The following is a 26583-nucleotide window of genomic DNA, read 5'->3' as shown; positions in this document are numbered from 1 at the left end:
CCTTCACTTTTAGTGAATGAAAAGGTTTTGTTAAAGTTAAGATCGGAGCTGACCCTGGCTAGACACCGTGGGTGCTCATTTCATGTATTCATTATATATATACTATATGTAAAAGGCATTTGTTTATTCAAAAACACTGATTCAGCACCTACCCTGACAGGTACTGTGCTTGTGGCTGCAAACAGAGTAATAAGCAAAATGGTGTAACCTCTGGTGCAACTATTATTATAGTAATAATGCACAGGTCTACAGATCCTCAAATCTACTACGACAGTTTCATACTGGAAAACTACAGGGACAACAGAAGAGAAATAATGAGGGAGACCTGACTTGGTATGGGGTTTAGGGAAGTCTTTGAGGAAGAGCTTTAACATGAAGGATGTATGGAAGATACCCCAGTGAAAGGAGAATGGTGAGAAGAGCCCTCCAGGCATAAAGAACAGATGTGCAAAGAGCTTGAATAGAAAAGCAATGAGATACATTCAAGGAGATGGAGGAGCAGATGGTTGAGCCCTGAGTGGGGCAGATGTGGAAGAAGAGATAGAGGCCAGGTGCTACAGAGCCTTGGAGACAACGTTAAGGATCTGAGTTACTACCCTAAGAGCAAAAGAAAGCCCTGAAGAGTTGTTAAGTAAAGGAGTTGACAGGCTCAGACTATGAGTGATCACAAAGCAACAAGATTATGGAGTCTAGTTAGGAGGCTCTTCTAGGTGGTGCAGAGGTAAAGAATCTGCCTCCCAGCGCAGGAGATACAAGAGACTTAGGTTCAACTCCTGGGTCAGGAAGATCCCTTGGAGTAGGAAATGGCAACCGACTATGGTATTCTTGCTTGGAAAATTCCATGGACAGAGGAGCCTGGTGGAGGACCGTCTATAGGATCGCAAGAGTCAGACACAACTAAGCATGCACGCCATCCATCTATTCAATGGCTCTGGCAAAAGATGAGAAGTAGGCAGATTTGACAGTTCTTTAGGAACTAAAATGGACAGGACTTGGTGATGGAAGGGTCATGAGAGGAGATGGGGAGATGGAAGGTCCATTTATTGAGACAGAGCTTGCCTAAGGATATTTCTTTCAGGACGGGGGAAAGTACATTTTCATTCTAAAACTTACACAACAAGTCTTAATAAATATCTATATTCTACATGAACAGTAAGATTGGGTGAGCTCTTAGAACCATCTTGTATTCTGGAGAAGAAACAGAAAAATATCTCACAGTAGTAGAAAAATTATCTGATAAGCATGTCAGAGAACTTTATAAAATGCCATATAATCTACTGCATTAAAGAAAGCATGGATCACAAGAATTTTAAAGTAGAGAAGAAAAGGGCTTACTTATAGAAAAATTAAATGCTTTTATGTAGGATGAAGCCAGGACACTACAGCTTTTAATCTTTTTTTTTTTTCCATGATCATTTTTCTTTGGAGAAAATTTGAAAGATGCACTGAAGACCTGTAAAGGTATCTTTAAAGCTTCTCTGGAAAGACCTCGCTTCCAGGAAAATCCCAGGCTTCCCAGGTGGTGCTAGTGGTAAAGAACCCGCCTACCAATGGAGGAGATGTGAGAGACATGGGTTTGATCCCTAGGTCAGGAAGATTCCCTAGAGGGGGAGGGCATGGCAACCCACTCCAGAAAATCCCAAGGACAGAGGAGCTTGGTGGGCTACACCCCACAGAGTTGGAAAAAGTCAAACACGACTGAAGTGACTTAGTCATGCACACATGACTTAGCATGCCAAGTTTTGTAACTCTTGAACTAGTGACCAGCTAAAAATACCAAACTGAGACTGGATTGGTCTCTGCTTCTGCAAAGTCAAGGACTAGAAAGATACAGAAAACTTCAGGTGTCTAAATATAGCATAGAGATGGCAGGACTGCTGAGAACTAGGCAGCATTCATAGAACGGGGTGAAAATACCTGGTTCTATATACAGCACAGGGCAGCCTAATGGGCTGCCGTCTATGGGGTCGCACAGAGTCGGACACGACTGAAGCGACTTAGCAGCAGCAGCATATACAGTAGTATATGCTATATACTTTGCTTTCTGTTTAGAGTTTTCATACTTCACTGGGAAAGAAATGAGGCTTCAGGAACCTGACTATAAGCTCTTAAAGAACACTTTATTGTTGTTGAGTCACGAAGTCACATCCCACTCTTTTGTGACCCCATGGACTGTAGCACACTAGGCTGCATGGGATTTCTGAGGCAATAATATGGACTGAGTAGCCGTTTCCTTTTCCTAGGGATCTTCCCCAACCAGGGAGCAAACCCATGTCTCCTGTACTGGCAGGAGGAGTGTTTACACTGAGCTATCAGGGAAACCCCAAAGAACACTTTGACTACTCACAAATTACACTGAAAAGCTTTGAAAGAAAGCAGAAAATAGAAAATTATTACCTAGAATCAGCTGCTGAATAGAAGGTAATGTTTCTTTGTTGATGACGGTATATGACTTCATGTTAAAAATATTTATTAATTGATGCTAACCTTTACTGGGAAAGAGAAAACTGAGCATTCACTTGCAAATTAAATTTCCCTAGGTTTCTTTTTCATCTCTTCTAGCTTTTTAAGATCTTTCCTTCTCATTATCCCAGGATTGGATGCATCTACATATAATCAAAATAGATGTTTCTGTACATTTTGGTCTGTCTTCAGGGTGAGCTGTAACTTAAATAAGTAGTGGAATCTTTTCTACAACTTCTCAGTAGGGCCTGTGAATATTTTTAAAAGAGTATGCTATTATGAAGGGGGCTTCCCAGAGGGGGCTCGTCAATAAAGAATCCATCTGTCAATTCAGATGTGGGTTTGATCCCTTGGGTGGGAAGATCCCTCTAGAAGGAAATGGCAACCCATTCCAGTATTCTTCCCTGGGAAATCCCATGGACAGAGGAGCCTGGTAGGCTATAGTCCATGGAGTCACAAGTAGTCAGATACAACTGACTGACTGAGCACACACACATATATGTGCAGACACACACACACGTTACTGTGAAAGGTACTCATGGATAATTCTTTATGGTTCCAGGAACTTTCTGGAAAAACTTGAGTCATATAAAAGAATGTGGAGGGTAGAGTCTGCCACCTTAATAGTTTCAGCCTGCAATCCTGACTGAGCTGGTAATGTCAGAATAAGTCAGAGACGGAACACACCAGGGATGTGGAGGAGACGACATTCCAGAACTGATCCTTCCAAGAACCAAGCAAGGGCGATGGCAGTCTATACAGGGAACCCACCCTCAGGGAAGCTGGGCGTGCTTTTAGAAGCTGAATGGTGTTTATACATCAGTTCTGGTGAAGATAGGGAAAGACAAAAACAATTTACAAGGGGGAAAATCACCATCACCAAGGAATACTCAATGGATTCAAACCTGATTTGCCTGTAAAACTAATCCCAGAAACACTACATTTTGGGTAAATATCTCCACCTAGAATCAACTGGATAATGAAGAACATCCTTTCTAATGTCCTGTTCTTAAGTTTCTTCCTTTGCCTCTTGAACATTTTAAGCGAACTTATTCTAAAGTTTCTTTCATATTGTTCTGTTAGCTGTAGGTTCTTGGTTTTGTCTGCAAATGGGTTTTGTTTTTTCTGTGAGCTCATCTCCAGGGAGAGCCGCCTTGTGTAAGAATCCTTCTGGTCCCCTGAGTTGAAAAGTCATCTCAGTGGATAGGCTGTGGCCATGGCTGTTTTTTGTTTTCTCCTTTAGTCTTTGGACCAGTTTCACATTAATTTCCTTGGCTTGGGGCTTCCGCGCTTTACAAGTAGCCTAACTCTGGGCCCCACCCCGAGTGAATGGACGCTTACCAGAATCTGGACAGTCCCTTCTGGCCCCTGGCTTTAGGCAAGGAGCCCAGGTCCATCTCCCAGACAGCAGGGGCCTCGAGTCCAGTCACACAGGACACTTTCCAAATTCCATCTTCTATTCAGTAGAAAAGTACTGATCTGGTTTCTCCAGCTGCAGGCATGCAGTCCCATCTCCTCTAAAAGTCTGTCATAGAGACCAAAACTCACAACTGCCAAATCACTAGGATTTTGTATTAAAAGAAGCCTGAAAAATGTGTTTTATTATGTGCAATACGATGCAGTCAAAACCACACTGGCCTGGGAGTCAGGAGCCCTGCACTAGACTCTAGTCAGGTCCAGCTCCAAACAAGTCATGTGATTGTGGCCAAGTCGGTCGACCCCTTGGGCCCTCAGAGGAGAAAACTAAGAATCTGGAATTGAAACACAATATTAACGCCTATTCCAGCTCTAAAATGCCATGGTTCAATGAAATACTCTCTTTTATCCTCTGGGGTCTAGCGGGAAGCTGAGGTGGGGGCAGCATGTACTTGAGAGAAGGTGAGAAAATGTAGAAGCAAGGCCCCGGATTTCAGCTTCACAGGGATAAGCAGCAACTCCTTCTTTAAAATGGCTACCAGACACATTAACATTTCAAACGCTGTTGCCTCTGACAGGGGAGCTCAGGGAGATTAGGAGGTAGACAAATTCTGTTTTTGTTTTGTTTTTTCCATGCCAGGCTTAGAATGTAAACATTAACTGTTCACACATTCTCTTCGGCAATCCCCATTCATTTTTCATGAACTCATAAAACATATCAAAGGGATATATGCTTGACTCCTTAGTTCTTCTCTCAGAATGACAGACAGACTCAATTTCCTCTGTCAGCAAACCTGAAAGCTGGAGTCTTAGTTTAGCTGTAAGAACGTCTCGTGGAAATAGAAAAAGCTTCACGGAGTAGGACGTCCCCACCTCACCCCGCGTTCCTCCTCTCCTGTCAGGAGGTGTCGGTAGTTACACAAACAGCCTCTGGAAACAAACGCTGTGCACAACTCAAGCAGATATCTAAGCACATCAGAGGCAGAAGGCTTGGTGCCAGCGGGCAGGCACACAGCAGACAGGGTACAAGCACCAGAGCCTGAGGGAACCGAGGCCCCCAGAGCTTCTCCAGGGCCCACAGCACCCGTGACGTGAGAAATCCTGACCTCCACCCTGCCCATCCATAACAGAGCACCTTAGTTAAGCACCTCTCCTCAGAAGCTAATACACAGACTCACTCATACCAAGAAAAAAAAAATTACCACAGCAGAGCTTGAAGATGATAGTCAATGATTCTGATTAAGACCCAACTGATGGAAATCAGGGAGAAAGAGTACTGAATTCAGAGTCTGGAAACATGGCTTCCAGTTCCCACTCAGTCTGTAACTATGAGACCATGGCCAAGGCATTTGGCGTCTCCTACTTTTCTCACTTCTAAAATGAGTAGGTTTGACAAAATGATCTCTAATGTGTGGGTCAGTTCTGTTAGTTTAGGATAAGGTCACTAAGAACTAGGAAGATACGGTTTATATTATAGACCAAACCTAGCTAATTATATGGGGGCACACAGACTCCCAGATCCTTCCCCAGACCCTCAAAGGGCTTGGGGAGCTGTTTGTAAAATTCCTTGGAAGATCCTAATGCTGAACGATAACCAGGAACCACTGGCCTTGAGCTAACAGAACTGACTGAACCGCATGACCAAAAGGATAACTCTGAACTGGCCGAGTCAATCTGGGAGGTAATAAGGAACTGACATGTTGTGAGGATAGTTAGTGTTCACATTAATGCATGGGGAAACGTCTAATTTGCAAATGCTAGTAAACTTGGGAAGGCAATCAATTCCAAAAAACTTCAGAGACTGAAGGAGTGTTCCCTAGTAGAAACAAAAGTACGAAATCAAAGAGGAAAGACCTAATGGAATATCCCTGGTGAGAAAAGAAAACATTACTATGATGAAGTTGGCAGGGCTGTATGTCAGAAAAAGACCTTAAGTGTCAGCATGGATAACAAACAGCAGGAACCAGAACATTAGCACCGACCTGGGGTACACGTAGGAACTGAATAAGGCCATTCTTATTTTGTGTGGTTCTAAAATGCCAGAATTTCAGTTATAATCGTTTAGCTAAACAAGTCCTCCAAGAACAGGGTTCAAATGTCAGCGGCCAAGGGACAGCAGCTGTACTTGAGAAGGTACACATTTCACTGCTTGCTCTTCAGTTCACATATCACAACATAAATAACGAATATGTGTCATGATTGGTGACAAATCACATCTCTTCTTCCAAAGTCTGTTGGTGATTGGTCACTGTGGGTCTGTTACACACAAACAACAGAGTGTTCCATGGGGTGTCTCCTTGCCTCCCAGTGATGAACTCGACAATGGAAAAACAGAACTGGTCAACAAAGATGAACATGTAGCAAAGAATAAAAAAAGGGGCGACCTCCCTGGTAGCCCAGTGCCTGAGGCTCAGCACTTCCACTGCCTGGGTTCGGTCCTCGGACGGGGAATCAGATCCCACGTGCCGCAACTAAGAGTTCACATGCCATAAGATCTGGTGCAGCCAAAATAAATACATAAACGCACGTTAAAAATAAAGAAGAGGAAAGTGATAATGCTGGAATGTAAAGGGAGTTATAGGAGAGGGAGCTAAGTGGGAGCTGTTGACACTGCTGCATGAGAGACTAGACACATGCGCCAGAGGAACTGAGGGGAGGCAAACCAATCAACGTGAGTGAGGAAAGTGGCTGTGATGAGGAGTAGAAGATGTCCCAGAGGAAGTGAAGCTGGCAAAAAACTTCACATTAGAGCAGCTCTTGGAGCTATTTCATGACACTGATAGCACAAAGGAAAATAAACGTTGGAAGCTGATCCAGACTTAGGAAGGAGTGTAACAAATTGCCAGAGCGTGCAAAGGATGTGTGCCCAGTGTGTGAGCCATACGACAAGAAGGCAAGCACTATTCAAACTACTCTGGATATGTTGTTTGGGTTTGTTCGGTTTTGCCTCTTTCAGGACTTTTTCGTCTTGGCCCTATTTATTTATTTGAATTTAAAAAAAATTTTGGCCTCGCCGCTTGGAATGTGGGATCTTAGTTCTGCAACCAAGGATCAAACTCACATCCCCTTCAGGGGAAGTGCAGAGTCTTAACCACTGGACTGCCGGGGAAGTCCCAGGAAAAGTCTTTTTACACAGAAGTGAAACACTTAGATTTTTAATGTTTTATTTATTTTTTTATATTTTACATTAAGATATCAGTTTAATTAGTCTTTGAATTCCATGTTCCATTTAATCATTTAGGTAGTGAATTGGGATCATTTATACTTTAGTTTCTCCTAAGTAAATGAACAATATCAATCTTGACACTGACACAGATCATAGACACAAGACATAGAGAACATAAACAATTTACTTATCCATAACTATATCATTCTTAGCCAAAGAATAACATCCCTGTACCATAAATTTCCTAATTTACATTTGTTTTTAATGTATATTAATAGCATTTCTTGCCTAACTACTTTTCTATGGTTGAACAAAGTTTCACCAATTTCATCTTTATATATTATTTCATTGATCCAATTATAAACATAAAAAGAAAATATATGAACATAAAACAAGATACTTGTATATTCCTGACAGATGTCTATAGGGTTACCTGGAACAGAGGCAGTGGGTCTCCATTTGCATTGGACCTCAGAGTTCCAGACACGTATTCATCGTATACGACTCATACATGCACCAAAAAACCATCATTGATAATTTTTAATGTTTTAAATTACAGTATCTTAATACTCGGAGAAGGAAATGGCAACCCACTCCAGTATTCTTGCCTGGAGAATCCCAGGGACGGCAGAGCCTTATGGGCTGCCGTCTATGGTGTCACAGAGTCAGATACAACTGAAGCGACTTACCAGCAGTAGCAGCATCTTAATACTAGTTAGACCATGGTTTTTTAATTTCTCTGTACATATATAGCCAACAGCAACAGTTTTTTAAAAAAGGTTTCAACACACATTTATGTATCAATTTTCCCACCAGTTATTAAAACCACACTCTCCAGTCTCAGACTGCATGGTCATTCTTAGTCTCACACTAATGTGCAAAGCAATAATCTCTGGTGTTTAGGAACTGGAGGTGAGTTTCTTATTACTATGTACTTGTCAGATATTTCTATGGCACTGGATTCAGTTCAGACATTACAACCAAAGACTGACATGGATAACTTGAAGGAGAAGATGAAAACAATAATTAGTAAGAGGCTAAAAAACAGGCCATCAGAAAATATGTAAAGAAACTGAGATTTCCGTCTGAAAAGAAGGTTGAAGTGCTAATTTACCTATGGCTGATCTTTAGGGACTTTGTCATAAGGGATACTGACTAGTGATTATACATCTCCAGTAAAGAACGAACCAATAAAAACCAGTTTTAACTGCAATAGGACTGATCTGGGTTCACTGAAGAATGAACTTACAAACCGTGAGAAAGGTACTACAGATCAGAACATTTTCCACAGGGAGCTGTGTCATTTTCTTCCCGGAGGGCCTACATCGCAGAATTGGTTCTTATCCATCTAGAATGGTTTAAGTTTCAAAGACAGGCAAATGGAAGATGGTATGACCTTTCAAGGTCTCTGCCAGAGCTAAGATGCTATGATTTTTACCATTATGGGACTTCATCTTACCCTAAGTGGCCAATTATTTCTGAGCACTGTACTTAAATTGTTCTATGCTTTGTACATTCAGGGCTCTTTCTCCCAGATCGTCTCTAGTTAAAGGGTGCTAGATTATGAGGTAGAACTCTGAGGGGAAAGCAAAGCTGCAGAACAATCCTGTTTTCCACGAGGCTCTATGATGGGGACTGCAGTAGCTTTGATGTATGCGGCTCCCAGAGCATCCGTGCATCCATACAAATGAGCCCCGAGTGCCTGGGACAGGTCCTTCCCGCTGCATTCTGTGCGCTCAATCCAGCACTGCTTCAGAGCCCTGGGATGGGTTTGAAGCACAGATATTCACAAAAACCGATTCCCAAGCCAGGCTTATAAATGTCCTCCCGGGACAAAGCATTCACAGTAAAGACAAAAGCAGACCTTTCATGCTCTCTTCAGTTCTGACAATTCTTGAACTATAACCCAGACAACTGTTGCCACAAGAAACACAATCTCTTCACCTCTAAGAATGATCAGGCCTACCAGGTGAGGGAAGACTTGGTGTTTTTAAACAGGACACAGAGTTGTTCTTCATTCTCCCATTCACTGATCTCCATTTAAAGATCGGCTCTGCTAAAACTTGAGATCTACTCCAGTATTCTTCAGGAGATGGCTCGATAATACAATCTCTAATACAGTGTAATGCTCTAGCCCTGCAACCTTCTTCCAATTACTGGATTTCCAGGGGGAAAACATGTGATAGACGAGACCCAAACTCTGACTGCCCATAGCTCCCAACGAGATGAAGTATGGGAGACACAGAACTTCATTAGTTGTGAGTTACTTGAAAATAAAGTGTCTTTGATTTTAAAAATATATATATGATTGGAAGCAGAATACTTGCTTTCTGTTATAAATTTTGATTCAGAAATACTACAAATATTCTCCATTCTGGAGTCTCACACCAGAATTGAAATTGTTCTTTCAGTGGACTTCTAAAGGGAGGTTTTTCTGAGTTTGCTTTTGTTTAATCTGATGTGTAGTTTCAGACTTGAGCAGTGGTCCCCAACCTTTTTGGCACCAAGGACAGGTCTCATGGAGAACCATTCTTCCACAGACCGGGGGGTAGTGGATGGTTTCAGGATGATTCAAGTGCATTACATTTATTGTGTACTTTATTTCTATTATTATTATATCAGCTACTCCTCAGGTCATGAGGCATTGGATCCTGGAGGCTGGGGACCCCTGGACTTGAGAATAGTCCCTACAGCAGAAAAACAAACCAATTTTGGCTGGACATGACCTGAGTATGACCGATCATCTATTTGAAGAGAATGTTGTAAAAGAAGAAAATTTTAGATTATAAAATTACTTACTTTTTCTTTTAAATTTAATGTTGTCATGTCACCAAACACTTAGAGTTTAACAGACAGATGTTTTAGCCCACATCCTATCACACGTGTATAAACCTTGCTTCAACTTCTAACACAGGTATCTCTATTTATAAAGACCGGACAGCACTGATCAACCAACGTATTTTTTTACAAGCTCACAGAACATTCTACTAGGAGGTGGGAGAACAGGGTTGTCTGAAAATGACTATTATAAACTAAAACAGTTTATCTGGCCTCTTTTTGGATGAAATTTGATCTTTTTAAAACTAAGAAAACAGAATGCAACAGTTTTAGAAATAAGAGCACTTCCATTTTCAGTCTATTTGTTGTATAGAGCTGCTCTAGAGTTTTCGGTGCTGGCTGAAGCTTTGGGTTAACGGAAATGTTTGATATCTGCACTATCCAAACCACTAACCACTTTGTGGCTTGATGCACCTTGAAATGTGGCTAATGCAACTGAGAAACGGAATTTTTTGTCTAATTTAATTTTAATTTAAACACCCACAAGTGGTTAGTGGCTAGTAACAATGCAGATTTGGGCCTTCCCTGGTGGCTCAGTGGTAAAGAATCCACCTGCCACTGTAGGAGACGTGGGTTTGATCTCTGGCTCAGGAAGATCCCCTGGAATAGGAAATGGCAACCCATTCCAGTATTCCTTCCTGGGAAATTCCATGGACAGAGGATCCTGGCTGGCTATAATTCACAGAGTTGCAGAAGTGTCAGATATGACTTGATGCTCAAACAACACCACAATGCAGATTTAGAATGAAGGGTCCCATATTTAGTTATAGAGTGGAATCAGAATGTTCCCATATTTAGTTACAGAGTGGTGGAATCACTAGGAGAGCCTAAAAAATATCCATGCTTGCTAGACACTATCTCCTATTGATTCTGACTTCGTAAGTCTGAGTAGGGACCATTATTGGTCTGTTTTCTAAATTCACCAGATGATTTTATAAATTTTTACAGCAGTTTTAGATTCACAGAAAAATTAAGACTAATATATAGAGATTTCCCATATTCCTTCTGCTCTCCAGTAAGCTCCCATTATAGAATCTCCCATTATCAATATCTCCCAGCAGACTGGTACACAATTACAATTGATGAACTTATGCTGATACATCATAATCATCCCAGATCTATAGTTTACAAAATCCAGGATTGTTTCTCTTTGATTTTTCTGTAATGTGAAAATGGTATGACTAAGTGTAGTCTTTTCTGCATTTGTCTTGCTTGGTGTTCTCTAAGCTTCCTCGATCTTTGTTTTGACATTAATTTGGGACAAATTTTCAGTCATTATCATTTCAAATATTTCCTTTATTCCTTTTTGTTATTACCATTATGCATGTTACACCTTTTGTAGCTGTCCCAAAGTCCTTAGATACACTTTTTTCCCAGACTTTTCTTTCCTCTTTGCTTTTCAGTTTTGGAGGTTTCTATTGAGAAATCCTCAAGTTCAGAGAATGTTTCCTTAGCCATGTCTAGTCTGCTAATAAACCCTTCAAAGGCATTCTTCATTTATGCTATAGTGGTTTTTAATCTCTAGTATTCCTTTTTGGCTCTTAGGATTTCTTTTCCTTTGCTTTCAATGCCCATCCATTCTTGCATGGGTCTGTTTTATCCATTAGAGCCCTTAATAATCAATTGTTTTAATTTTCTAGTATGATAATTCCAACAACTATTATGTCTGGTTCTGAAGCTTGCTCTCTCTCTTAAAATTGTGTTATTTGTCTTTCAGAATGCCTTGTATTTTTTTTTAATTGATAGCTAGACATGATGTACCAGGTACAGGGAACTGTTAGAAATAAGTTTTTAGTAATATGATGATAAGCCACGTGTGAGGGGAAGCATACTAAACTCCTATGATTAGATCTCAATCTTTTTGTGACCCTGTGCCTCTGGACTGTGAACTTCAGAAGTATTTCTCAGCTTTTTCCTCCCCCTTTAGGTGGGATAGGATGGCTAGAGTGGGTTGCAGTTGGATATTTTCTTTCCCTAGGTCAGTTAGGCTCTGATAATATCTGAGTAGGTTGCGTGTGTGAGTGCTCAGTCAGTCATGGCCAACTCTTTGGACCCCATGGACTGTAGCCCACCAGGCTCCTCTGTCCTTGGGATTTCCCAGACAAGAATCCTGGAGTGGGTTGCCATTTCCTATTCCAGGGGATCTTCCTGACCCAGGGATCGAACCTGTGTCTCCAGCAGTGGCAGGCGGGTTCTTCACCACTAAGCCACCAAGGAAGCTCCGTCTGAGGGTGTTGCTGCTGCTGCTGCTAAGTCACTTCAGTCGTGTCCGACTCTGTGCGACCCCATAGACGACAGCCCACCAGGCTCCCCCGTCCCTGGGATTCTCCAGGCAAGAACACTGGAGTGGGTCGCCATTTCCTTCTCCAATGCATGAAAGTGAAAAGTGAAAGTGAAGTCGTTCAGTCGTGTCTGACTCTGAGCGACCCCATAGACTGCAGCCTTCCAGGCTCCTCTGTCCATGGGATTTTTTTTTTTTTTTTTTGTCCATGGGATTTTCCAGGCAAGAGTACTGGAGTGGGGTGCCATTGCCTTCCCCAATCTGAGAGTGCTAGCTCTGGTTAATTAGCTTCTCTTAGGGTCAGCCTTATTAAGAAGAATAGAGTGCTCTGATGTATGTAAAAATGGTCCCTTTCTCATCCCACTTTCATCCCTCAGGCCCGCCTGCAGGAAACGTGAGGGAATTTTTCTCTGATATTTATTGTGTGAGCCTGGAGGAGTTCCTGGTGGCAAATCTCACAGTGTTATGGGAAACATATGTATTGATCCCCTAGAGTTTAACTCTCATAGTTGTCCATACTGAACGTTCTGCAATTTGTCAATTATAGTTCAGGTTTTTCTACTAGGACACTAGCCCTTTGGCAGTTTCTGCTCTGCTAAGTTGTGACTCCTTATATTTGCTAGTCTCTCCAGTCTTGGGGAGGGGCACTGATTTGCTCTGTATCCTCTTCTCTCTTTTGGATCCAAGAAGAGCGGTTACATTTTCAGTCTATTCAGCTTTTTTTTTTTTTAACTTTCAGGACAGGATGGTGACTTCCAAGCTCCTTACATGCAGAACAGGATACTAGAAGTCTTTCTAGGTGATCTTGTTACTTGTCAAATTCTTGTAACCAGAATTTGAGAATCCCTGTTGCAGAATACTGCTACTCAAAGTGTTCTGTATCACCTGGTAGCTTGTTAAAAATGCAGAAGCTCAGGCTCTAGCCTGGATCTACTGAAACCAGAAACTTCCGTTTAACAAGATCCCTAGATGACTCACTTGCACATCAAAGCTTGAGAATCACTGCTCTTGAACAGAATTCTCCACTTTGGCTACACATTAGGATCATGTGGAGAGCTCTTTAAAAAATCATACATTACAGCAGTATTTTTTTAAAGCTCCCAATGATTTCAGTGTGGAGTTAATGTGAGAGACACTGAGTTAGACAGCACAAACACAGACAAGAACTGCTTGGGTATACTCTGGTCAGGGTGGGTCCAAGGAAAAGAGAGAAGGATTGAGCTCCCACTTTCAAGGGATGAAACACAGGGGCCTATCTTATGAGAAGAATGTTGCTGGTACCAGAAGGCGAACGAGGAAACAGACAGAGCTGGACTCCATCTTAGGCCAGGCTGCGAACATCAGGCTACACGCGTGGTCACCCTCCCAATGGACTCTAAACTTTGTGCCTGGTGTCTATAGAAATGGCATACCAATGGAAAACCAGACCTTCCCAGATAAAAGAGCCTCAGCACTTGGACTCTCCATTGCCTAAAAGAATATGCTAATTATCTCTGTGACAGAAAAAGTGGTAAATTCCATTATGTTTATCGGGATATGACCACAGTCCTATTGATAAATATCCACTGTTTATCTAGTCTTGTGACACATGAATCATGGGCTAACGTTGATCGTATCTCTCTTTTACCTTGTCCAGACTAGTTTCAAGGAGTTTGGGGAGGTGGGTTTGAGCAAGTACACTTAGCGTATATAAGGTTTTCACAAAAACTGGTCGGGGTCCTTGGCTAAGAGGAGATTTTACCTTGGTCCCGCCAGTGTAATAAACTGCACTCCACTATCTGCATTGTCCTTCTGAGTGAGTTTGTTTCCCGGAATGCATGGCTACAGCAAAGGAAAATGATCTTTGTGATAATAAAGGCCTGGACAGTGTCTCTCAAGTTTTATTTGGTTTTCATCAAAAATGGTGTATTTCACAGCATCTTTGCTCTACATCTCTACATCGTTCACCCAGGTGTTTGCTCCTCTCCCCAAACCACACTCAAAGAGTACTCTTGACATTTCTCGAGAAAACAAATTTCTGGTTCTAGGAAAGCAGAATGGATCACAATAGAAATTCCTCATTCTTTACAGTAAGGCTGTAAAGGATATATTCTTACCAATGCATTCTCTTGTATCATTCATCACATCCCCTTCAGCGTGCTTATTGGCAACAACCCAGGATGCCAGAACCGCTGATGCAACCTAGTCTTTCTCCATATAAGAAATTCTCTTCTTGCCTACGGTCTCCCTTCCCCTGCCTTTTCTTGATATAGCTCTGTTGCCCAAGTGAATGACTATAGTCCCTGGGCTTGAGCTCCAGTGATAAGTCTTTATGATGCTGAAGTCTAACAGTGATAGTATTCTCCCTGTAATTTAGAGGATACTTGCCAACAATGATAAGAAAACATCTCCATTCTTTCAGAAAAAATCATGATGGTCATATACAACACACGCAACAATCATTTCAGTTCATATGATTCTGTTGCTTCCAAACAACAACAAAAGATACATTTCTCAAGTTTCACGAGACTGAGAAGTTCCATCCGTCTCCAGTAGGTCTTTAGAAGCTTTTTCTCGATGTTGCTTTTTCACAAAATTAATTCTTGTTGGAGTACACTTGCTTTACAACTTTGTGATAGGGAGTACAGTTGTGGTAGTATCTGGTACTACTGCTGTTAAGCTGCTTCGGTCATGTCCGACTCTGTGCGACCCCATAGACGGCAGCCCACCAGGCTCCCCCATCCCTGGGATTCTCCAGGCAAGAACACTGGAGTGAGTTGCCATTTCCTTCTCCAATGCATGAAAGTGAAAAGTGAAAGGGAAGTCGCTTAGTCGTGTCAGACTCTTCGCGACCCCGTGGACTGCAGCCCACCAGGCTCCTCCGTCCGTGGGATTTTCCAGGCAAGAGTACTGGAGTGGGGTGCCATTGTAACTACTGTACCACAAAACGAATCACGACATGTACACATATATCCCCTTTCTTAGACTTTCTTCCCATTTAGGTCACCACAGAGCACTGACTTCCCTGAGTGATACAAGAGGTTCTCATTAGTGATCTATTTTATACATAGTCTCAATAATGTGTGTATGTCAATCTCTCCTGTATGTTCTGTATGAGGTATTTCCTCCATCACACTGGAGATGATGTAATGATGTTAGATGGTTAGATTTATTAGATGATGTGATTAACACACTATACTTCCTCAACTGGTTCAATGTGGAAACTCAAATACATTCTATACCAATCCACCAGGGAAAAGAGAGTCACAGCTGCTTCTTGATGGTATATGATCTTAGCTATGTTTCTTTCTCTATAAAATGGGGATAAGGTGCTCTCTAGTTCTGTTGTCAAGATTAAATGAGACAATGGATGTACAAGGGCTTGTAAGTTACCAAGTGCTGTATGAGATTTATGCTTATTACTGGTTGGGTAGAAAGAATGATGCTTCCTGGAAGATAAGCACAGAAATATTTTCCAGGGCACAGTGAAGGTATCAAAGGACAGACAGGGGTTCCTCTGATGGCAAATCTTTGGACCGGTGAACAAAGGGTTCATTTCTACTTTCTTGTCAAAAATTAGTGCCAACACTATACATTGTCTTTGACATTAGTTTCAAACAAGTATACCAATCAGAGACAGTGTATACGTGACCCAGCAGTCGGCGGGGAGGCTATCTCTCAGGAATGTTAGGCTCACTGGTTCACTCACTTTAAATACAGCCCCCCAAATCCCACTGCCATTCACAGTGGCTGACACTGAGGCTTGCACACTAAAGAGGAAACAGGGGGGTGCTCTTTCAGATCTAATCACGGCCAGCCGCTGGTTTCTATCTGCGGCAGCACAGCCGCTTTCTACCGGGAAACTGACGAGAGGAACTTCTGCGAGGAGGGCTGATTTCAGCATCCCAAAGTTTGCCTGGGATTTCTGAATGGAAGACTGTTTGCATTCCCAAGTTCTGCCCTGCTGTGAGATAGGCAGGCCTGTTTCTACCCAGCTGCCATTCACCACGCAAGATGACACTGCTTCCTAGAACACAGATAATCTCTGTGGACAACCTGCTGGTAATCAGGCACCAAAACATCTGCAGAAAAAACTGAGCTGGGGGTCATTGAATACTGCAGATAGGAAACACACAGTAATTCCATTCCGCAGCTGTTAACAGTGTTCCTTTTAGCTTTACAACTGGCTTTTAGACAAATCCCAAGTTCTTCATCTCTGACAACCGACTAAAAGTGAAGTAAAGAGCATTATTGGAGGGAAATATAAATTATTTAATTGTTTCAGGACTCAGTCCTTGGTTTTCGTCTACCTTAACTTAATCCCTTGGTAGTCTGGTCAATTCTCATAGCCTTCAGTTCAGTTCAGTCACTCAGTCGTGTCTGACTCTTTGCGACCCCATGAACTGCAGCACGCCAGGCCTCCCTGTCCATCACCAACTCCCGGAGTCTACCCAAACCCATGTCCATTGTGTCAGTGATGCCATCCAGCCATCTCATCCTCTGCCGTCCCCTTCTCCTCCTGCCCTCAATCTTTCCCAGCATCAGGGTCTTTTCAAATGAGTCAGCTCTTCGCATCAGGTGGCCAAAGAATTGGTTTCAGCTTCAATATCAGGCCCTCCAATGAACACCCAGGACTGATCTCCTTTAGAATGGACTGGTTGAATCTCCTTGCAGTCCAAGGGGCTCTCAGGAGTCTTCTCCAACACCACAGTTCAAAAGCATCAATTCTCAGGCACTCAGCTTTCTTTACAGTCCAACTCTCACATCCATACATGACCACTGGAAAAACCACAGCCTTGACTAGACACACCTTTGTTGGCAAAGTAACGTCTCTGCTTTTTAATATGCTGTCTAGGTTGGTCATAACTTTCCTTCCAAGGAGCAAGCGTCTTTTAATTTCATGGCTGCAATCACCACCCACGGTGACTTTGGAGTCCAGAAAAATAAAGTCAGCCACTGTTCCCACTATTTCCCCATTTATTTGCCATGAAATGATGGGATCAGATGCCATGATCTTAGTTTTCTGAATGTTGAGCTTTAAGCCAACTTTTTCACTCTCCACTTTCACTTTCATCAAGAGGCTCTTTAGTTCCTCCTCACTTTCTGCCATAAGGGTGGTGTCATCTGTATATCTGAGATTATTGGTATTTCTCCCAGTAATCTTGATTCCAGCTTGTGCTTCATCCAGCCCAGCATTTCTCATGATGTACTCGGCATATAAGTTAAATAAGCAGGGAGACAGTATACAGCCTTGACATACTCCTTTAGCCTTAAACTCCATTTATAATGGAGACCCCTCAATTGTTTATCTTCAGCCCAAACCTTTATCTCAAACTCCAGGATATGGTACTGTCTGTGTGACATCTCCATTTAGATGTCTACTACTCAAACTCTGTATGTCCAACATCGAACTTCTCTTTGTAATTTTTTGTTTTGAAATAATTTCAGGTTTACAGAAAACTTGCAAGAATAATACTAAGAAATCCTCTATCCCCTTCACCAAGATTCCCTGTTACCATTTTTCCGTATTTATTTAAGCATTCTTTTTCTACCCATATATGTGGTGATATATATCAGTGTTATTTTCTGAGCCGTTCGAGAGTAAGTTGCAGACATGATGGCTCATTACTCCCCCAATACTTGTGATGTTTCCTAAGAACAAGGACATTCTTCAACATAACTACAGTGTAATTATCCAAATCAGGAAAGTAACCCTGATACAATAACATTATCTTATCTACAGGTCTTATTCATATTTAAGCTAATGCTATAGGCGCAGATTTGGCCAGTGGAATCCTTTCAAGTTTGTTCCTGTGTCTTCTCAACATGCCTGTATTATTATTTGAGTCCTTCCTTACTTCCTGGCACAGTAAGATGTCCTGGGCTCATCTACCCTTTCTCTGACCCCGTCTGGAATCAGCTATTTCTCCAGAGTACCTGATCTCTCCAGTGGAGAATGATATTTAAAAACCTAGGTGTTGTGTGCTCATTGTTTGTGGAATGCCACTCCTTTCCAGTCTTTTCAGTGATGGAGTTAAGAAAATATGTTTGAGAGTGTATATTTATATCCATTTCTATACCTATGTATCTATATATTAAAAACGGTGAGTTCATACTGATAATTACAATTCTAATCCAACATCACATGGTCCATTCCAGTCTTCCCTCTTTCCGCTCTTGTGACTCCCTTCTCTGACGGGGAGAGACCTGGCTCCTATTCGTCTCACCTTTACTTCTGAGCTGAATCCCAGATGCACCAGACACAGTTTGAGAATTCCCGAGTGATGGAACACTGGGAAATTAAACTCCAGCTCTTTCATTCCGATTGGGCTCCACCCACAGCCTTTTCCATCTCAGTTGATGGCAACTCTATCCTTCTAGTAGTTCAGGACAAAATCTTGTATTCATCCCTGACTCTTCCTCTCTCTCTCATATCAGCTCAGTTCAATTCAGTGGCTCAGTCGTGTCCAACTCCTTGTGATCCCACGGACTGCAGCACACCAGGCCTCCCTGTCCCTCACCAACTCCTGGAGCTTGCTCAAACTCATGTCCATCAAGTTGGTGATGTCATCCAACCATCTCATCCTCTGTCATTCCCTTCTCCTCCAGCCTTCAATCTTTTCCAGCATCAGGGTCTTTTCCAAGGAGTCAGTTCTTCACATCAGGTGGCTAAAATATTGGAGTTACAGCCTCAGCATCAGTCTTTGCAATGAATATTCAGCACTGATTTCCTTTAGGATGGACTGGTTGGATCTCCTTGCAGTCCAAGGGACTCTCAAGAGTCTTCTCCAACACCATAGTTCAAAAGCATCAATTCTTCAGTGCTCAGCTTTCCTTCTAGTCCAACTCTCACATCCATACATGACCATTGGAAAAACCATAGCTTTGACTAGACGGATCTTTGTTTGCAAAGTAATGTCTCTGCTTTTTAATATGCTGTCTAGGTTGTTCATAGCTTTTCTTCCAAAGAGCAAGCGCCTTTTAATTTCATGGCTGCTGTCACAATCTGCAGTGATTTTGGAGCCCCCCAAAATAACGTCTGTCATTGTTTCCATTGTTTCCCCATCTATTTGCCATGAAGTGATGGGACTGGATGCCATGATCATAGTTTTCTGAATGTTGAGTTTTAAGTCAGCCTTTTCATTCTCCTCTTTCAGTTTCATCAAGAGGCTCTTTAGTTCTTCACTTTCTGCCATAAGGGTGGTATCATCTGTGTATCTGAGGTTATTGATATTTTCCCCTGGCAGTCTTGATTCCAGTTTGTGCTTCATCCAGCCTGGCATTATACCCTGTCATATCTAATGTGACATAATGTCATATCTAATATGATATTATACCCTGTAATATCTAATATGACAGGAAACCTTGTCACTTCTGCCTTCAAAATACATTCAGAATCTAACTCCTTCCCAACACCTCCGCTTCTACCAACCATGCTGATCTAAGCCACCACCAGTATCCTGGGCTTAGACTTCTCCCACCTGACCTCCTTGCATCTTAGTCTTATGTCAACACAGGAGCGAGAGTTGTCCTTTTAAAATGTAAGTCACCTATTTTAAATATAGTAGTGTGTACTTGTCAATTCCAATCTTCCAATTTATCCCTCCCCACTTTCTCCCCTGGTAACCGTAAATTTGCTTTATGCATCTGTGACTCTATTTCTGTTTTGTAAATAAATTTTTTACCTTTTTTTTTTCAGATTTCACATACAAGCAATATAATATGATATTTGTCTTTTTTTGTCTGACTTACTTCACTCATAACTAATAAGGACCTATTCTATAGCACAGGGAACGCTCAATACTGTGTCATGACCTACATGGGAAAAGAATCTAAAAAACACTGGATATGTGTACATACGTACATAACTGACACACTTTGCTGCACAGCAGAAACTAACAACATTGTAAATCAACTCTAATAAAGTGTTTTTTTTTTTTAAGAAAATAAAATGTAAATCACTATTCTGCTGCTGCTAAGTCGCTTCAGTCACGTCCGAGTCTTTGCGACCCCATGGACTGCAGCCTACCAGGCTCCTCCGTCCATGGGATTTTCCTCAGACAAGAGTACTGGAGTAGGGTGCCATTGCCTCCTCCGACTCTTCTGCTAAAACCCTGCAATGGCTACCAATCTCACTCAGAGTAAAAGCCAAAGTCAATGGCTTCAAATGGCCCTACATGATCTAACAGCCTTCATTTCTCACTTTCGTCTCAATCATCTTAGCCCAGACATGCTGGACTCTTTGCTGTCTGTCATACACTCCCATTTAAGCCCTTTGCTCTGCAAAAAACAGCTCCTCGTTTTCTTCAAGTGCTGGAGCTCACTTTCTCAATGAGGCCCATACTGACTCCTGGGTTTGAGACTACACCTCGCCCACCAGGGCTATCCTCCTCATGCTACCCTAAGGTTTTTTCTTCTCTAACAATAGGCACCTTCTCACATATCATATAATTTACTCATTTATTATGTTAATTATTTATCATCCACTCGTGGCTGTCAGCCAGAATTTAACCTCCCTGAGAGCATGAATTCTTGTCTGTTTTGTTCACTGATGTACTCCACATGTCCAGCATGGTGCCTGGCATGCAGTGGACATTCAACAAACATTTGGTGATGTTGAATGAATAAATTAGTGAGGTTCCAGCCCCAGGAATTAGTTCGTCTCCTATTTTGGCAGTATAGCTTGATTATAGATTTTCTGTAAGCCATAATTTGATTTTTAATGCATAACAGCAGTTTGGGCCAATGATTCTCAAATTTATACTTCAAACTAATATTCTCCCCCAAGGAGGAAGGTGTTCTTACAAGAAATTGAGTAAGTAATATATCCATACCAGTGGTTCAAGGGGCTTCAAATAAATACCAAATAAGAGTTCCAGAGAAAACTGGATCACTTTTATATAACTTGTGTGAATCTACGTATGAGGCTTCTGCTTTTAATTTCTATAATAGTGTGAGGGCCTAGAATTTCATTTGGAGTTAATGTACACATTTGACAAATTTTCTCATTTTGAGAGCACTATTTAAAAAATCTTCCAGTTCTCTGTCTGCTGATGAAAATGGAGATTAACATCCTAACACTGCATTTCCTAGCACCTACAAGACCAGATTTTTTTTAAATTCATTTTTAATTGGGGGATAATTGTTTACAATATCGTGTTGGTTTCTGCCATACAACAACACGAATCAGCCAGAAGTACACAGATGTTCCCTCCCTCCTGAACCTCCTCTCCACCCCACCGCCACCCCGCTCCTCTATCAGACTGTGCTCCCTGAGCTACACAGCAGCTTCCCACTAGCTAGCTATTTTACATATGGTAATGAAGGCCAGATATTTTCACATGGGGTACATCAGTGGTTTTTGTAGTCAAAATTTTGTATGTATCCACTTTCAGTGGTGGAAGGAGAAGCTAATTCTCATTAAATTCTCAAAGGAGGGGTTTTCCCTGGTGGCCCAGTGGTTAAGAAGCTGCCTTGTAATACAGGGGACATGGGTTCAGTCCCTGGTCAGGGAACTAAGATCCCACATACTGCAGAACAATGAAGTCTGCACGCCGCAACCAGAGAGTCCATGCACTGCAACGAAAGATCCTACATGACACAGTGAAGATACTGTGATCCAATGCAGCCAAATAAGCAAATATTTTAAAAATTCTCACAGGAGTCTCTGACCTAAACAAAGTTAAGAAACATTACATTTGACTATTTAGTGACACTCTTCCATTAACAGTAAGTTTTCTGAGGGCAGGAACCATGTCTTTCCCATCCTCAAACCTCAGTGCCTAGCAAATAGTAAATAACATGCTTGCTGAACAAAAAGGAGTGAATAAATAAAGAATAAATGAATGAATCACTGCTGCCTCAGCTCACACTCTCTCTCCTTTCTCCAGGTTTCTGAGGAGATGAATCATAGCAGCACATCAAGGATATCTAAGTGATAATGTTTCCAAGAGTAAGAACTAATCCCAGAAGTTATCACCAGGTTTGAGTCGGGGAACCTTCATAGGAGTGGAAAAGAAATCGCAAAGATGGGAGAGACGTTTGTCTCTCTGCAGCTCTTTAAAGTTATGGTGTTTTTTTTGGGGTGGGGGGCGGGCAATGAGCTCCTAGGGACCTTGAGGTACTAAGGCCCAGAGTATAGTTTGCAAGAGTTTGTTTCAGGTTTTAGGTTTAAGGGGAAAAGGTGATAGATAACATGTTAACGTTCCTTTCTAAGTCATTCATCAGGATAGGAAAGAAGGCAGAAATTCAAATAAGAACCCTGTCCAGGAATAAACACTGGATTTATGATGCATTGTTTTAGAATCTGAATGTATTAGTCAGGGTAAACAGGCTACTCCTCTAATAGCACACCCTGAATTTCGAAGGGACTTTGAAATATTTATTATACAATTTATGCACCATGTTGGCCACAAGGATTCATTTCTATTTATAAGAGAGCTATCCATGAAGATTGATCAGATTCAATCTCTGGAATTGGCTGCATCTGTTCTGCCAAGGGAACTTTCTGCCATGGATGGCTTGGCTATGAATTATCCGAAATACTCCAGAGGGCAGCAAGTCGCCTTCTGTCCCCACTTTACACTCAGCAATAGACCAAAGTGGCTGCAGAATACGGTGGGTTGCCTGGAAATAATCATGACAGAGGCTCTACATGGCTTCAGTGATGCCTAACCTCATAGAGGAAGGAAGCCACACAAGAACCTCCCCTGCAACATCAGACCCCACAAACCATGTTCCCGACAGAGGCAAAGAAAGAGGTAAACCTCAGCCACACACAATGGCGACATCTTCCATTTACCCTTTATGCGGAGCAAAAGAGCAGTAACTGGGGGCAGGTGCAGGCAAGGTCACACCTCACTAGTCAACACTTCCGTGAGTATCTACTAGGCGTTAAAGCACAGTGCTGGGTTCAGTGGGGGCACTAGGTGAACAAGATGAGAGCCCATGATCTCTCACAGTAGAGAGAAACATAAATGCTAATAACTGAAATGCAAGCGAGAGATACCCAGACACACATGTGTTTAGAGAGGTCATGAGTGTGTGTGGCCAGGGGCAGCAGAGGTCTGTTGCTTGTCCTTGGTGGATCAAGGAAGGAAGGAAGGAAGGAAGGTTGGGGTCTTGGGTGCCCAGTTAAGGAGGCCTCTTCTCCTTTCTTTCTTTCCTCCCTCCCTTCATTTCTTTCTTCTTAATACTTTATGTCCTTTAAAGTTTTGACTAGAGAATTAATGATGCTCAGAGCTACTCTCCGGAGAGATTAACCCGGTAGTAATGAAGTTTGTGAGAATGGAAATTAAGCGACAGAGGCAATGGCTATTTAGGACATATCGTCAACAGGTCCAGACTGCTGACTACTGTAGGGATCAGCAAGAGAGACGAGTCAAAGGTCACTTGGAGAATGCTGATGTCTTTCAGAATAGGGGGTCCAGGAGAGAAACAGGAGGCTTGAGAGAACAGATGATGTGTGGTTTTGGATATACTGAAGTGCTAGTCGCAAAGAGTCGGACACGACTGAGCGATTGAACTGAACTGACTGAAGCTACCTGACAGGCTGTTGGAAACATGGGACTAAAGCCCTGGGGAGAGGTCTGGATTGCTGAAGCTACAGATGAGAGAGCATCCTGAATACAAATGGGAGCTGACACCATGAAAACGGATGAGAGCTACCAGGGAGAGAGTTTACAAGGAGGAGAGACGAGGGTCAAGGGCAGAACCTGAGGGCATGCCTGCATACAGGATGAGAAAAAGGGCCGGACGAGGAAACAAAAAGAGCAGTCGTCAGGGTAATGATCGGAGACTCAGCAGAAGGTCACAGGGAATCACCGAGGCAAGAGGCTCGGGAAGCAGTGGGAGGTCACAACCGGAAGGGCACACGGGGATGAGAGGACAGGACTTGGGGAAATGCTGGTGGGCCTTCGAGGAGCAGTTTCACTGGACGTGCGGTAGGGTCACAAGTCACGTTTCCACTCCAAGGGTTAAAGAGGGAATGATGGCTACCTAGTTTCTATATACAGTGGTGCATGTACGTGAATCCCAAACTCCTAATTTATCCCCCCTCCCCCACACTTCCCCTTTGGTAACCACAAATTTGTTCTCTAAATCTGTGAGTCTGTTTTTGTTTTGTAAATAAGCTGTATCATTTTCATAACTAGATTCTACATAGGAGTGGACCTACTGCATAGCACAGGGAACCAATATTCTGTAATAACCTATATGCGTAAAGAATCTGAAAAAGACTGAATATTCGTATATGCAGAAATGAATCACTTTGCAGTACATCTGAAACTAACACAGCACTGTAAATCAGCTGTCCTCCAACAATTTTTTTTTAAAAGAGAGAACAAATGAGTTGTTCAATTCATATTTGTGAGTATCCATCTGTCTTTACTGCTTGCCTCTTCTTTTCCCTCCCTGAACTCACCATCTGTCCACTTCCACACTTGTGTGCAAGTTTCTAAAGCCTCTTCCCATTAAGGATTCAATAGATACTGACAAATATTGACAAACTGAATGAATAAGTCCCTCTAGGAATCCCCAGGCTCCTAGAAGGTTATTGCTTATCTAGATTTTTGTCCCCCAGGCAAAGAAACACCGAAGACAAAGGAAATGCAGTTGTATATTTTCACGGGCTGTGAGTCAGACAGGTCTGGATTTACATCTTTGCAGCCCTACCACTTACTACCTGTGTAATTTCACTGAGTGTCAAGTGAAAAAAAGGATGTAATCATAGTTCTCATTTCATGGAGTCGATAGGAGGACTAAACAGGATAATGTACACGGTGCCTAATACAGAGTAAGGGCTCAATAAATTCTAGGAGGACTAAACAGGATAATGTACACGGTGCCTAATACAGAGTAAGGGCTCAATAAATTCTAGGAGGACTAAACAGGATAATGTACACGGTGCCTAATACAGAGTAAGGGCTCAATAAATTCTATCACTATTATGTCCCTGGGTATTACCAAGGGCTACTTACTGCGTAAGTATTTATTATGGATAGAGACAATAAGGAACACAAAAGCAGCATTTGAAATCCTTTCTGGCCTCACAGGGGTTTATGATCTCATTAGAAGACTCAAGGTTGACAGAGAAAATACAGGAACAACACCTGATAAGTGTGGTAATGTCTATAAGTGAAATAGAAAATGAGGGTGCGGTGGAGATCACTGGAAATTCCAAACAGAGGTGGGACGCTTTTCATAGGCTATGGAAAGAGAGAGAGAGAACATGAGAAAGAGAGAGACAGACAGAGAAAGCAGTCCAGAGGATGGGAGAACGTGTTAAAGCAGAAATGCCTATGCAGGGACTGGGGTCACCAGCTTCCTGTACATGGAAGATAAGTGACGAGGAGTAATGAGACACTAAAATGGTTATGGCAGGATGGAGACTGTCAAGATCTTAGCACCACAGTTCTTGGTGTTTGGTGGCTATTGTTGGGAGGTCTGTGCAAGTCTATTTGGAGGTGGGCAGAAAGACCTGGTCGGAGAAGGTGATGGCACCCCACTCCAGTACTCTTGCCTGGCAAATCCCATGAACGGAGGAGCCTGGTGGGCTGCTGTCTATGGGGTCGCACAGAGTCGGACACAACTGAAGCGACTTAACAACAACAACAAAGACCTGGTAGGGAGACCAGCCTCACTCGGTGGAGTTGCTCAGGCAGACTAAAGGCTGATGCTCATGCAAGGCTCCAGAGGACTAAGCTTCTTTGAATGCCAGCCAGGATTGGAAGCAAAAGACTCATTCCAGACTGGACTTCCTCCTCATGAAGCAGTACATCTGGATTTTGAGCCTTTTGGATAAGAGGGGGCATCATGGGTGCTGGGACAGGCAGAGATCAACACCACAACAAGCATGCTTGTGTGCACCAGTGAATGAATGAGCGTGAGTGCAAATTTCCACAGTCTTCCTGGGTATTGCACAGACTCTAAATCTCCCTCAAGACTGCAGAGAGCATCGTTCTTTGGACACCTTTAGGTTTTGCAAAGCTACACACTTTTAATTACATTTAGTGAGGAACCATCTTAGAACTTAAGTGTATTTAACCATTTCAAGTCTGTAACAGAAAATGGCATTAAATGATAAAGCTTCCCTACCAAATTGAACATGCCTAGCCATCCTATTTATAGATATAAGAAAAACTTAAAACAGATATACCTCTTTCAAATTCAGCGACCAATTTCCCAAACATCTGCACTGAAAAGATATGATGTTAAGAAGCGTTGGGGGAAAGAATCACAGTATATGCCCCTAGTGTCATTCACTGGTCTCAATTAATAGGATGTCCACTGGCCGGGGAGATAAATTAATCCAGGTTTAACATGATCATCTTTGGGGTTTACCTAAACTACTACTCTGTAGACAGAGTGTGGGCCATCTCAAAAGGTGAGAGGTCCCAGGGTACAGGGTTGCCAGTTTTTATAGGAGTGGGTAATTTTATAG

The 26583-nt window shown here is 42.3% G+C and overlaps 1 protein-coding gene and 1 non-coding gene across 5 annotated transcripts in view; both read right to left on the bottom strand.

Annotated features, from left to right (window-relative positions):
* The window catches only part of FRMD5 (FERM domain containing 5), a 321183-nt gene that overhangs the window by 103155 nt on the left and 191445 nt on the right, over positions 1-26583 (bottom strand). The window lies entirely within an intron of this gene.
* Positions 7510-7583, bottom strand: LOC147349138 (small nucleolar RNA SNORD113/SNORD114 family). Its single transcript, XR_015150753.1, has one exon. It is a non-coding gene; the product is annotated as a small nucleolar RNA SNORD113/SNORD114 family (small nucleolar RNA).

The sequence above is a fragment of the Bos grunniens genome, chromosome 21, assembly GCF_055505025.1.
Source record: "Bos grunniens cultivar Pamir isolate PY7600 chromosome 21, Bosgru_T2T1.0, whole genome shotgun sequence".
NCBI lineage: Eukaryota > Metazoa > Chordata > Mammalia > Artiodactyla > Bovidae > Bos > Bos grunniens.
The sequence above is the reverse complement of the archived record's forward strand: the minus strand, read 5'-3'. Positions and strand labels throughout refer to the sequence as shown.